Raw genomic sequence first — 14,806 nt, 5'->3', positions numbered from 1 at the left:
ATAAGGATGGTGTCATCTGCATATCTGAGGTTATTGATATTTCTCCCGGCAATCTTGATTCCAGCTTGTGTTTGGTTAAGAATCTGCTTGCCAATACAGGGAATATGGGTTCCATGCCTGGTCCAGGAAGATTCCACATGTCAAGGGGCAACTAAGCTCATGCACCGTAACTACTGAATCTGTGCTAGAGAGGCCACAAGGTGCAACTACTGAAAACCTTGTGCCCTAGAGCCTGTGTTCTGCAACAAGAGAAGCCACTGCAAAGAGAATCCCACAAACCACAACAAAGAGTAGCCGCCTCTGGCCATAACTAGAGAAAGCCTACTCAAAGCAATGAAGATCCAGTGCAGCCAAAATAAATGAAGTGAAAAATAAAAAGTTCACGTACCAGAAGTTGCCTTTTATCCTGTCAATCAGAGCTTAGTCATGTGGTCACACAAAGTTGCAAAGAAGGTTGAAAAATATAGCCTTTATTTTGGGCATCTAGGGGTCCAGCTATGAACAGAGGCTCTATTACTACAGAAGAAGGGGAGGACAAAAGTGGCTCTCTCTGTTACGTGTTTCAAATCATTTTATACAGTGAATGTTACCTTGACACCAAAACCAACAGGAACACAGAGGATTAAATATACGTCAAAAATCCTTTAAAAACTTCCAAACTGAATCAAGCAATGCATATAGAAATACAGTTGTCCTTTGATATCCCCAGGGGCTTGGTTCCAGGAGCCCTCTCAGATACTAAAGTCCTCAGATGCTCAAGTCCTTTTATAAAATGCTGCCTCATTTGCATGCCACCTGTGCACACCCTCCTGTAGACTTTAAACCATCTTTACAATACTTGCAATACCTAATGCAATATAAATGCTACACAATTAGTTGCCAATGTATGGAAAACTTAAATTTTGATTTTTGGAAGTTTCTGAAATTGTTTTTCTAGTATTTTCAACTCATGGTTGGTTGAATCCGAGGATATGGAATCCGTGGATACGGAGGGCTGACTGTATACATTATTCATTCTGTCCAACTTCAGTTTATTCCAGGAATGCAAGGTTGATCAAATATGAGAAAATCTACTGATATAATTCATCAACTAAACAGACTGAAAAAGAAAAATCATTTGATTATCCCAGTAGATGCAGAAACAAGTTGATAAATTCAATCAAATTTATAACAATGTTTTTAAGCAAACAATAAAAGAAGGGGGAAATTCCTTAATTTAATAAAGGACATCTAAAAACAGGTACATCCCAACGTCACATTCAACAGTTTGATATTAAATGTATATTTGGATATTACAATTGAGGTTTTGACCAAGACACTGAAACAGTAAATACTGCATACTAACTTAAGGTAAAGGATCAAGAAAAAGAATTTTTCAAGAAAATGGGTGAAAACAAGTTTTAGGACTGTAATCCTCCTCAGCATATATAAAAAAGGATCAGAGTGTGGGGAAGATAGAGTATTTATGAAATAATTTTACTTTAATAAAGTTATGCTATGATTCTCTCCTTGTGTCCCCTGCCCCCCTGCCCCAGGAGTGGGGTATGGTGGTACTCCTCATCTCAAGCCTAATGAAGTAGGCTTCCATAAGGCTACCACATACCCAGAGAACTTGGTATGTTATCCTTGCTGCTTGGGGAAGTAGTCGATTCCCAGCTGGAAGACACAGGAGTCAGTCCTTCTACTCACACTGGTGGTAGATCCCAGAGATTTGTTATTGTGCTGGAGTGTGTCTACCCTTACAGGGTTTGTGAGTGCTTTCAGAGAGCTGGGTATGAGCCACAGAGAGAGTGCTGCTGTTCTTGAGACATGAGAACCACCCATATGAGAGAAGGACTCTACCAGTGAGGACATGTCAGCCCAGTGGACTGGCAGAAAACAGTGGGCAAGGGGGGCGGTGCAGGTTGGCAAGCTTGAGAAGGGGCATTGCCCACATACCAGAAACAGTTGTGGCAGATTTTTAGGGACTTCCATAGAGTTCCTGAAAGAAGCCACAGGATAAGGAATCAGCTTTGTATCCCTCTGAGGGGTAACATGGAAACCAGCATACCCAGCACTAGTTATTTGCCTGAGATTACGTTCTAAAGTCAATATGCAAGGCAATATTTACTCATCAGTAATGAAAGGTCCATCTCGTCAGGGCTATGGTTTTTCCAGTAGTCATGTATGGATGTGAGAGTTGGACTGTGAAGAAAGCTGAGCGCTGAAGAATTGATGCTTTTGAACTGTGATGTTGGAGAAGATTCTTGAGAGTCCCTTGGACTGCAAGGAGATCCAACCAGTCCATTCTGTAGGAGATCAGCCCTGGGATCTCTTTGGAGGGAATGATGCTAAAGCTGAAACTCCACTACTTTGGCCACCTCATGCGAAGAGTTGACTCATTGAAAAAGACTGTGATGCTGGGAGGGATTGGGGGCAGGAGGAGAAGGGGACGACAGAGGACGAGATGGCTGGATGGCATCACCGACTCAATGGATGTGAGTCTGAGTGAACTCTGGGAGTTGGTGATGGACAGGGAGGCCTGGCGTGCTGCGATTCACGGGGTCTCAAAGAGTTGGACACGACTGAGCGACTGAACTGAACTGAATGCCTTGCATCTTCCTGTGTCAGTTTTATTTCTCTTGTCCTTGCTGCCCTGGAATTGCTTTTCTCCAAAAACCATTGATTCTCAATAGTTGCCTTTGTCTCTGTTTTCTAGGGAACCTGAAATAAAACAAATATCTATTTATTTTAAAGATCAAAGAGATAATGTCTGTACAGGTGATCAACACTTAATAAATGCTAGTTCTCTTTCCTCATTTTGCTTTCTTCTTTTACCTCTCTAACAACAACAACAAAAAGCATTTTTCTGTCTTTTGCATTATCCTGTTAGTAAACTACAGCACGATTTATACAGTGGCTATACTCTCTTAACTAAAATTTCTTTTTTAAGATAATTTATATATTTGTTTATTTTTGGCTGTCCTGGGTCTTCATTGCTGCATAGGCTTTTCTCTAGTTGTGATGAGCAGGGGCTACTCTCTAGTTGAGATGCACTGGCTTCTCATCGTGGTGGCTTCTCCTGTTGCAGAGCACAGGCTCTAGAGTGTGAGGGCTTCAGTAGTTGCAGCATGTGGGCTCAGTAGTTGCAGCCCCCAGGCTCTAGAGCACAGGCTTGATAGTTGCAGCATACAGGCTTAGTTGCTCCACAGCATGTGGGATCTTCCCAGACCAATGATCAAACCCATGTCCCCTGCATTGGCAGGTGGATTCTTTATCCCTGAGCCACCAGAGAAGCCCTTAACTAAAAATTTTAATGTAAGAGAATAAGTATAAGCGTCTTTACAAATAGATAATGCACAGAGAGTTCTGTATTTTCTTGGAATAATTATAGGACCACAGTTAAGTCTCTGAAATACATCAGAGGGTTGATTTGGATTGGTAAAATGCTTGCAGAGAAGGTAATACACTTCATTTCCTCCAATTACTGTGTGCAAAAGCACTCAGTTTGGTAACACATCTGTTAGCCCAAGGCTATCTAACAGATAGTTCCCTTCATAGTAGGTTATAGCACTTTGTGCTATGCTACGCTTAGTCACTCAGTCGTGTCCAACTCTTTGCAACCCCAAGGACTGTAGCCTGCCAGGCTCCTCTGTCCATGGGGATTCTACAGGCAAGAATACTGGAGTGGGTTGCATTTCCTCCTCCAGACGATCTTCCCAACCAAGGGATCAAACCCAGGTCTCCCACATTGCAGGCAGATTCTTTTTTTGTTGTTTTTTATTTTTATTTTATTTTTCCTCTTTTTTTTTTATTTTTAAACTTTACAATATTGTATTGGTTTTGCCATACATCAACATGAATCCACCACGGGTTTACACGTGTTCCCAATCCTGAACCCCCCTCCCACCTCCCTCCCCATACCATCCCTCTGGGTCATCACTGTCTGAGCCACCAGAGAAACCCATAGCACTCTGCCAAGAGTCATCATTTTATGTCTTTTCTCAGGAGATTTATTTGTGCTCTTTTGTTGTTGTTGTCTTTTTACAATTGTATAATTACAGCCTAAAGGAAAACGCTCTTATTTTCCTCTCTCTTGAAAGACAAGATTTTCAGCAATTTGGGTTTATTAGGTCTCTAATTCGATTTCCTAAAATTTGTCTTCTTTCCCCAAATTCCTGTGAGTAAAATTACTTTTAAAAAATAGCCTTGCAACCTTCCTAGAATTAGTTAATCTCATTATGAAAGATTGCAAATTAAAATTAGAAGTTCAGTTCAGTTCAGTTCAGTCGCTCAGTCATGTCCGAATCTTTGCGACCCCATGAATCACAGCACGCCAGGCCTCCCTGTCCATCACTCAAACTCATGTCCATCGAGTCGGTGAAACCATAGTCTTAATAGTTAACCTAATCCCTAAATTTAACTCCCCCAACTCCCCTCAATCTTTCTTCTCTAATTGAAGAATCATTTTTTGTTTTATGGTTAAGTTCTAGTTTTACTCTTCTGGTTATTCAGATATTATATATTTCTTAATTTTTTTTCTCTTCTTAAAAAATTGTCTTTATTTTAATCAAGGTTAAACAGTCCTATTATTTAAGGACTCAAGTATTCCACAGCAACTTATGGCAAAGAGCAGACCTCTGAATGTTCCAGCTGCCTGATTCAAAATTCTTCTTCCAAAGACAGCTACTTTGAACACTTTTGGCTGATTATTTTGGTACTATTCACAGCTCCAAAACTCATATTTTTACTGTTGCCTCTTGTTTTCCTTTTCAAGCTTTATTTATTGACTTTTTACCATGGAAGATGAAGATTTAGTTCTTTCCCCTGCCCTAGTTCCTCAAGGGCTTCCCAGGTGGCGAGTGGTAAAGAACCTGCTTGCCAATGCAGGAGCTGCAAGGGACATGGGTTCAATCCCTGGGTGGGAAGATCCCTTGGAGGAGGGTATGGCAACCCACTCCAGTATTCTTGCCTGGAGAATCCCATGGACAGAAGGGCCTGGTGGGCTACAGCCCATGGGGTCATGAAGAGTCAGACATGACTAAAGTGATTTAGCAGCAGCTGCAGTCCCGCAAACTCTCAACAGAGTTCTGCCTCTTCTTTTTCTCTATTATAATGTACACCTTTGTTTTGACTTACTCCTTTCTTCAGTAGATTTGAAGTCTATGGATGGTTAGTCTTTTCAGATCTTGCAGGTCTAAAGATGTTCTGTTCTACTCTCACGCTAAGTTTACAATTTTTGTGAATATACAATTTCATGCTGAAAATAATTGCTCCTCAAAATTTCCTTTAGTCTTTTTCCCTCCTTGTTCTTAGTTTCAGTAATTTCTATTGATGTGCCTTCAAGTTCATTGATGCTTTTGCCCCCAGCATTCAATTTGATGTTATCCTTTATTTTAAAAATTTTAGATATTGTATTTTTAATTCTAGAAATTCAATTTGATTCTTTTCCAGATTTTCCACATCTCTCTTGGCATTGAAACATGTATAATATCATATAAGATACAAATCGCCAGTCTAGGTTCGATGCAGGATACAGGATGCTTGAGGCTGGTGCACTGGGATGACTCTCTTGATATTATTCCCTCATTATATGCATTCTGTCCTATCAGCTTAAAAATATTTATCAAATTATTTAAAAGTCTTTGTTAATCTATCATCTGGGTCATCTATTCATCTCTTTTAATAGACTATGTTACATTGTCCTTCTTGGCCTGTTGACTTTATTTTGTATATTGGATATTGTGGATGTTATGAAGTAGACCCTTGATTACCTTCTTCTAAAGAGGGTTAGTTGACACTCTGATTCTATGAAGGCCTGGCTCTAAACTTTGCTTGGATAGGTTTATTTGGTTTCTTTTTCCCTTAGTCCAAACTATCAGCTCTTAGTTCTGTGATATGGTCCTTAGTCCTGAGATGTGGCTTCTGTGATATTTTAGTAACAGCTCAGGACTTCATCTTAATTGCTATGTTCATGCTATTAAGCAGCTGCTAACATCTCACTTCTTATCCTTTCAGTTTCTACTTGCCATTGATGTGGTCAGCTGAGTTCTAGGTGCCTGCTTCTACCTAAAGGTAATAACATCAAGGACTCCATGGGCCTGTTTCCAAGGACTAGTTTTTCCAAGTCCCAAAGTCTTCAGTGTCTCAGATTGCTCACAAAGTTTACCCAGACTGGTGTCTCCACTTCTATGCTTTTTGGAGTGAACATCCCATATTAATGGTTCTTTTATCAATTGTTGTAGGTACTTGCTTCCCTCTGTATGAAGCATTTGAGATATTAGGAAGGAAAAAAAGGAATGAATTAGTAGTAGAAAAAGGTTTTAGTGCAGAAAAGATCACCCTCTTTTATTTTTTACCCCAGGAACAGTTCTGGAGAACAACGTAGGATGGGCAGAAAGCAGCCCACTGGAACCAGCTCCCAATATTTAGAAAGACCTGTAATTTCCCAGTGGCTGGAAATATTTTAATTGGGAGACAGATTCAATGCAAGTGGGCTGCAGCACCCAGCTGTGCCTGGATGGTTTTCATAGATGCTTGTGTTGTCAGTTAACGCTCTGCTATATGCTCAAGGAATTAGCTTTGTTCATTATTTCTTTTAATGGCTAAAATTGCTGGAAATTGTTGTGTTCTACTGTTTTGTTGTTATTGTGCTTAATCATATTTTGATTTAGGTTGGTAATGAAAACCAAGGAAATGTGCTATTATGCAATTTTTGATTCAGATTTAATATGTCCATATTATTTGGCCCATTATGTTTTTGTTTGTAGACCATGGGTTAGGCTCTTCAAATGATTAACATTTCTACCAGAAATCCAAGACATTTTTCATCTGGAAAACATGCTAATGAGTGCAGGAAATAATTGGAAATATCCATTGTTGTTGTCAGAAGAGAAATCAGCAAAATTGATGCTTTTACCATGAAGTTAATGTAGGATTAATTATACTCCCATCAGGAATACAGGTGTTTCCAAAAGCAAATGGCTGCTTTGATTCAATCTACTTTGCTGTTTCTCTTAAATAAGCAGAAGGAGCAGTAGCTGTGCAGATAGAGCAGAGCAAGCAGAATGGTCATGTACACTCACTCCCAGCCAGACTGCCTCAGTTTCAGCCCCAGCTCTGGACTGCATAGTACACACTAACTGCAATCCTGAGAAAGCTATTTAATCCTGCAGCTCTGAGTAACGAAAGTAATACCATATAGGTGATTAGAACACTTAGTTACACGCTGTGCTCTTAAAGGGTACCCAGCATTTCCCATACACACAATAGCTTTCAGGCATATAACAGTAATACAAAAGTGGAATACAGGAACTAGATTCTTGTATGGGCCACAAAATCAGTGTAACTCCAGGTGAATGGCTACATAAGAAAATAGAATAATAAATTTAAAATAAGAATAATAATAATAAATGATAAATTTAATAGTTAATTTAACTTCTTTTATTGTGATAACACATAATACAGGTCTTTCTAAATATTACAGCTTTTTCTGAATATTGGGACCTGGTTCCAGTAGGCTGCTCTCTGCCTACCCTACATTATTCTCCAGGACTCTTCCTAGAGTTTAAAAAAAAAAGAGGGGTTGATCTTTTCTGCACTAAAACCTGTTAGATAGATAAACAAATAAATCTGTTTATCTATATAACAGTTAAATGTTTAGTTAACTTTCTGTTATCTGCAAAACATTCAGCTACCTGGATTATACTCAGCAAATGCTCAATTAGCAAGTGACTTTTAATTCCTGTTCATTCTTTCTCTAGGCCACTGCTAAAACCAATTACAAAGTATAGTAAAAAATCTCTTTAAAAGGATCATAAATATATTGGTTCTCATTCCTGGCTATGCATTGAAGTTACTGGATAGTATTAAAAATTAGCCTCAGAGAATATGATTTAATTGGCACAGAGTGCTTTTAAATTACATCCAGGGTTGGGAATCAGTGATCCAATGCATCAGAAAGACAAATCTGTAAGTCCAGGTTATCTCCAATGTCTGCTCATAGGTGAAAACAGTTGATGGCTTTATCTCAAGGGCTTTTTTTAACCTATATTTTCGAGCGTTTCTTCTTGAAGTTGGCACAGGCATCGCTATTACTATATGGATAAGGAATTTTAGTTTTCATAATTTGAAGTCTTTTTTTTTTTTGGTGTGTATTGAAAACATATCACTAGCTTTCAGACATATGGATGGATATTATTGCTTAGAGGCTGACTTAATTTGATTTAAAGAAAGTATTAAGTGATTAATGACATCAGAGGTTGTACTGTGTAGGGTATTGTTTCCCTCCTCCTCCTAATTGATGTCCTTTTCAGAATCTCAGAAAGTGATCTCATTTGGAAATAAGGTCTTTGCATATATAACAAGTTGGGCTTCCCCAGTGGTTCAAGGGTAAAGAATCTGCCTGCAAAGCAGGAGACACAGGAGGCATGGGTGTGCTCCTTGGGTCTGGAATTTCTCCTAGAGGAGGGCATGGCAACTGACTCTGGTGTTCTTGCTTGGACAATCCCATAGACAGAGGAGTCTGGCAGACTACAACCCATAGGGTTGCAAAGAGTCAGACATGACTTAAGTGACTGAGAATGCATTCATGCATATATAATATTAAGATGAAGTCTTACTAGAGTAGGATGAGTCTTTAGCCCAAGAAGGGCTTAATCCAATATTTTCTTATAAGAAGAAACAGATACACAGAGAGAATGCCATGTGATAAAGGGGGCAGAGGCTGGAATGCTTTGTCTATAAGCCAAAGATCACCAAAGATTGTCAACCACCAAAACCTAAGAGGCAAGGTAGTATTCTTCCTAGAGTCTTCAGAGGGACCATTGCCCTGCTGACAGCTTTCTGACTTCTGGCCTCCGGAAGTATAAGAAAACAAATTTCTATTGTTTCAAGCCACCAAATTGTGGATCTTTGTTAAGGGAACCCTAGGAACCTAATACAGGGACAGGGCAAAATAATGAATTCAGCAGGTGAATGAGTGAAATTGTGGAAACGGTGCCTTAGGATGAAATTCAAAGTTTTCTGTGTGGCTTTAAAGTGTCTCTAGCATTTGTTCCTGGTGTCTTTACTAGTTACCTTTCTTGCCTTTTGTAAGTTATGCTTCAACTGTATGGAGATTTTCTCAGTTTCTGAGTTTCTCTTATTTCAGGTAGATGGCAGGTAGCACACCCTCTGCTTTTTTACTGACCAGCTCTTTTCATCTCATATCTGTTTTGGTCACCACCAGTTCTCCAATAACAAATACAATATCTCATATATAGGAGATACAAATATGTCATACAACTATTTAAAATTTCATATAAATCCTGAGAAAGAAATATTTTCCATTGCCTTCATTGTATATAATTCATCTATATGTATTTTATATACAACCAGATCTGAAATGGAAATGCTATTGCCACACTTAAAAAATAAATTTATTTTAATTGGAGGATAATTACTTTATAATATTCTGATGGTTTTTTCCATATATTGACATGAATCAGCCATATTGCCACACTTTTTACTACTTTTTATGTCTTTAGGTATCCCTCTGTGTGTCAGTTGCTCAGTCGTGTCCAACTCTTTGTGACCTCATGGACAGCAGCCCACCAGGCTCCTCTGTCTATAGCATTCTCCAGGCAAGAATACTGGAGTGGGTTGCCAGTTCCTTCTCCAGGGGATCTTCCCAACCCAGGGATTGAACCCAGGTCTCCCCATTGCAGGCAGATCCTTTCTATCTGAGCCACCAGGGAAGCCACAGTAGATATCCCTGGGGGAGATAAAAAGAGGACTAGACTGAAAGTCAGACAATATGATTTCTCTTCTTGGTTCCACCATTAATTAGCTGTGACATTAAGCAAAATACCATCATCTCTGGTTCACAGTTAATAAAAAGAGATGGGCTGATGATTATTAAAATCCTTTCCCTATCTGAGACCACATTTGAAAGTGAGACCCTAGATAGACCTTAGAATACCAATGACTGTCCAGCCAGAATAGCACCATTGTGAATTTTGAAAATTGGCACTTAATAACCATTTCACCCTCGCTCTTGTGTGCCTCCTGACCTGCAGAGGCTGGAAAGCCAGAAGATACGTTATACAGACTCCCTTGCAGCTACTGTAATGAATGTGATTTGGATTTGGCTGATTAGATGAGATTTGGACAGCAGAAGTGAAGTTGAGGCTCCATCTTTGATGCTTCTAGATTGTTTCTACTGCCAAGCTCAGCTGTGAAGGATTTTGTTTTTCTGAGGTGGCATCCAGTCACCAGCTGTGTGGGTGTCATAATGCAGGACATGGCAGCTCTTGTACATCCATGGATCACAGTGGGCACAGCTGATTCAGGAATGGGCAGCATTTGCAGTGTATCTTTTGATGATAATGATTTTGTGATCATCAAAGCCAGAGTGCAGTTTTGAAGTCAGAGGTTTCTTGATTATGGAAGAGGCGGCAGCTCTTTGGTGGACCTGTTTTGTGGTGTGGTTTTGAGTGTGACTTTTCACTCTAAAATCTGTTTCTTCAGCCTTCCCACAGGTGCCACAGATGTGTAAGTAATTTTAGGGCTCAATTCTGAGCTCCTTCCTGCTTAAACTGTTACTTAAGTGGATTTTGTTTTCTGCAACTGAATCTTGACTGATATAAAGGTGGACATTTATAGAACTTAGTCAAGAACAAAGTAATTTCAATAAGGCTTTGTAATTTAATAGGGTTATTTTCCATTTCACTCTGATCCCAGCATTAAGTTCAGGATAGAGACTTTGTCTGTAAATGGTTCATGTTAGAGTCATTATGAATTCCAGGTATCTAGCTGTGTAAGATTGCTTTGCCTTATTACTGTGGCACTGATCTTCTCTGAAAAAATGATCTCATTCTTTTTGTTCTGGTTATATTATAGCTCATTTGACAGATTCAAATATGAATAAACCAAGGTCTGTTACCTGTGCTGAGAGAAACATTGAAGAATTCTATTCTTATGCATTGTAAAGTCAGCAAAAATCATTTTTAATATTTTTCCTGGACTGAGGAAGTCAAGGTTATCAACCCCATTCAAAAGAATCTCAATCAACAACACACTGTCACTAGGTGGTTACTTGCCTGAAAACACTGAGTAGCTCAGCCTGAGGGTTTGATACACTCATAAGGGTACAAATCTTGCATTTGTGTCAACCCTGGGTGATTTTTTTCAAGGTAAATAAGGAAATTGTTTGTTAGGAGGTTCAGAGGGTCAGGAGAAAAGCTCTTCAAAAATACAGAGAAGAGTTTATTCTTCTCATTGACAGTGAATTTCTGGTCAGAAATTTCATTTTATGAAAGCCCTCTTGACCCAGTTAATATCTCCCATGGGTGTGTTTTTGTTTTTTGCTTTCTCAGGACAAGTTTCTGAGTCTAGATGAAAAATCCCATTAAACTAAAAGTCAAGTTAGATCAAATCACTGGATATTGAAACTACTGTGTTTACTAGCCCTGTGTATTTCCTAACAAAGATAGGGATGGGGGCTGGGGAGAAACATTGTTTAAAATATTTGCAAATCATACATCTCATAAGGTGCTAATATCTGAAATTAATAAAAAACATATACAACTCAAAACAAAAAGAAAACAATCTGATAAGAGAATAGTGAGAAGATCTAAGTAGATATATGTTCCATAGAAGACAGAGAGATGGTCAACAGAAACATGTAAGGATATTCTACCTATTAATCAGCAGAGAAATCAAAACCACAGTGAACTATCACCTCACACCTGTTACAATGGTTATTATCAAAAAGACAAGAAATAACAAGTGTTCACAAGAATGTGGAATAAAAAGAACCTTTATGCCCTGTTGGTGGGAATGTAAATTGGTGTAGCCACTATAGAAGATCCCTCAAAAAATGAAAAATAGAACTATCATATAATCTAGCAATTCCACTCCTAGGTATTAATTGGAAGAAAAGGAAAACTTGAATTCAAAAAGATGTATGCACCCTCATGTTATTGCAGCATTATTTACAATAGCCAGTATGGAAAGATAGAGATAGATAGAGAAATTGTGTAATATATACAGTGGACTACTATTCTGTCATATAGAAGTAGGAAATATTGCCATTTGCCACAGCATGTGTAGACTCAAGGGTATCATGCTAAGTGAAGTTAAGTCAGACTGAGAAAGACAAATGATGGTTCCAATATGTGGAATATAAACTAAGTTCACAGATACAGAGAACAGATTGGTGGTTCCTAGATGTGATGGTGGTGGTGTGGGTGGGAGAAATGGGTGAAAATTTTTTTTAAAGTTTAAATAAGTTGAGTAAAAAGTCATTTTTATGGTGCCTAGTTGAAGACATGGGCTTCCTTGGTGGCTCAGTAGCAAAGAACCCACCTGCTATGCAAGAGACATGAGTTCAATCCCTGGGTCAGGAAGATCCCCTGGAGAAGGAAATGGAATCCACTCCAATATTCCTGCCTGGAGAATTCCATGGACAGAGGACCTGGTGGACTACAGTTCATGGGGGTGGCAAGAGTTGGACATGACTTAGTGACTAAACCACCACCAGATGAAGAGACAAACTATAATGTCTTTTTTTTTGGTGCCGCTAGAGAAATGGTTGGATTATCAAAGGTCTAGCTACTGTGGTGTATACTTTGATACTGCATTTTGGCCAGTGACCTGGATGGTATGATTTTCTTGCTGTACTGATGAGAGAGGTGAAGTAATGAGATGTTGACAGAAGTTGCTAATGTCACATCACAGAAGAGCAGAACTTCTGACTGACCTAGGGCTCTTTCTGCTGCTGCCTGTGATTGTTACACCATATTCCACAGGGATGCCTCAGGCAGTCATGAGAGGCTGTGTGTTGTGTGGTGACAGGGAAAAGAAAAAGGAGTGTTTGAAGTGGGGGTTGAGAAGATGAGTTCCCCACCACTTTCAGATCAGAGCAATACTGCCTTGATTCATTTTAGGTACTAGGATTCTGCAAGGATTTCATTTGAAAAAAGATTTCAGATCTAAAAATGTCTGGGCTATAAATGCTTTCTCAATATTTCCTGTCTATCCTTCCTCACTATCTCTCTTCTCTTGCCTTAAATATTCTTATTTCTTTTCTCTTTTTGGAGAGAAAGAGTGGCAAAAGATTCATGGTGGTATGTGAATGGCCCCAGGCATGTGAGTTCCATTCCATTCAGTTCAATAAACATCCTTGAATTACATATTCCTTCAGTATTCTTCTACTCAGCAGATCTTCTTTGAGCTGGGGATACAAATGACATGTGGTGTCTGCCATTACCAATGAATGTCTGGCTTTGGGGTGGAAGTGAGGAAGGAAACTTGAGACCAAGGAAACACAGATATTTAGAAATGAGAATGCTAACCCCACAGTGACATGTGTGTGTGTTCAGTCATGTCTGACTCTGTGATCTGATGGACTATAGCCAGCCAGGCTCCTCTGTCCATGGGATCTCCCAGGTGAGAATACTGGAGTGGGTTGCCATTTCCTCCTCCAAAGGATCTTCCTGATCTAGGGATTGAACTCACATCTCCTGAATTGGCAGATGAATTATTACCCACTGGATCACCAGGGACATGGACTAGGTCAAGTCTGGCTTTTGCTGGCTCTCCAGTCCTGTGTCTGTGTCCTCACTTCTGACATAGGTGAGGCTGAAGGACATCCTCTTAGGACAGCTCTGAACAGAAAAACCAGAAAATCCAAGAGGGCTGTAGTGCCCTCCTGTTCTTACCTGACTGTTGCCAAGAGAAGACAGTTGAAGCTATAAGTTGGTTGTAAGATTCCAATCTTTTGTATTTTTAGTCACACTATGCCTCTTTTACAAGCTGGATTGCATCACACACTTTTTTAAGGCTGGTATACTATCAACAACCAATCTGGATTCAGTTTGATTGATAAATGGTCCATCATATTCTGATAGTCTCAGGAGATGTCACATAACCACTGGAAAAAACACACAGAATTCATGAAACATCCATACAGTAAAAGCATATACTTTCCTCTAAGATGCTATGGTCATAGCATTACAAGACCGTTTCCTGAATTTTAGAGACAAACTTGACTGACAACCATTAACAAATGCCCATTTTACATTCTAAAGTTAATTAAATTTATCCTGCAGTGTCACTCTTAGAGACATTTATGCTCATTCCTCAGGATATAAGGACAGTTTTAGCTGGGCTTCTGGTGACATAGTAGAGACCTTCCTTGAAATTACTTAGACAGTTCTGCAATTACTGTTAGCAAGAGTAGCAATCCTGTTAGCAAGAGTAGAGAACTTTTCATTAGCATAATGGACCGTACTTAAAAAACAAGTCTCTGACTCAGGATTTGACCTGCCTATAGAGTTTAGGCTTGCTGATGGCTAAGCCATAAGCCTCCAACTACTTGCACGTCTATCCTATAAAATGTTTTTAGTTTGCCAGGGTTTACATAACAATGTACCATAGACTGGGTGGCTTAAATAACAGAAATTAATTTTCTCACAATTCTGGAATCTGGAAGCCCAAGATCAAGATGTTGGCCGGTTCAACCAGGAAATTGTTAAATGAATGCTGCTGGGTACTTTTCTTCCCTATTTTCTGATGTGTAGGTAAGTGGTCAAGGGTCTTTAGACTGGTGTGCAGAGCCAGTCTGAGGCCTGAGGTAGAGATGAGTGGCTGGTCCTCCAGGGAGTTTCTTATAAACTTCCAAGAGGAGAGCTAGGATAGGCAAGATTTGGAACTCATCTGGATGGGAGGCTGCCAGGCTAGGAAGTCAGGACAAGACATGGATCATGAAGCCAAAGGAGCATTCAGAAACCAGAGCGCAGGTTCATGTAGATTATAGTGCTTGTAAGTATAAGCTCCTGAGAAG

This window comes from Budorcas taxicolor, chromosome 9 (genome assembly GCF_023091745.1).
Source record: "Budorcas taxicolor isolate Tak-1 chromosome 9, Takin1.1, whole genome shotgun sequence".
Lineage (NCBI taxonomy): Eukaryota > Metazoa > Chordata > Mammalia > Artiodactyla > Bovidae > Budorcas > Budorcas taxicolor.
This window is presented reverse-complemented; position numbering follows the sequence as displayed.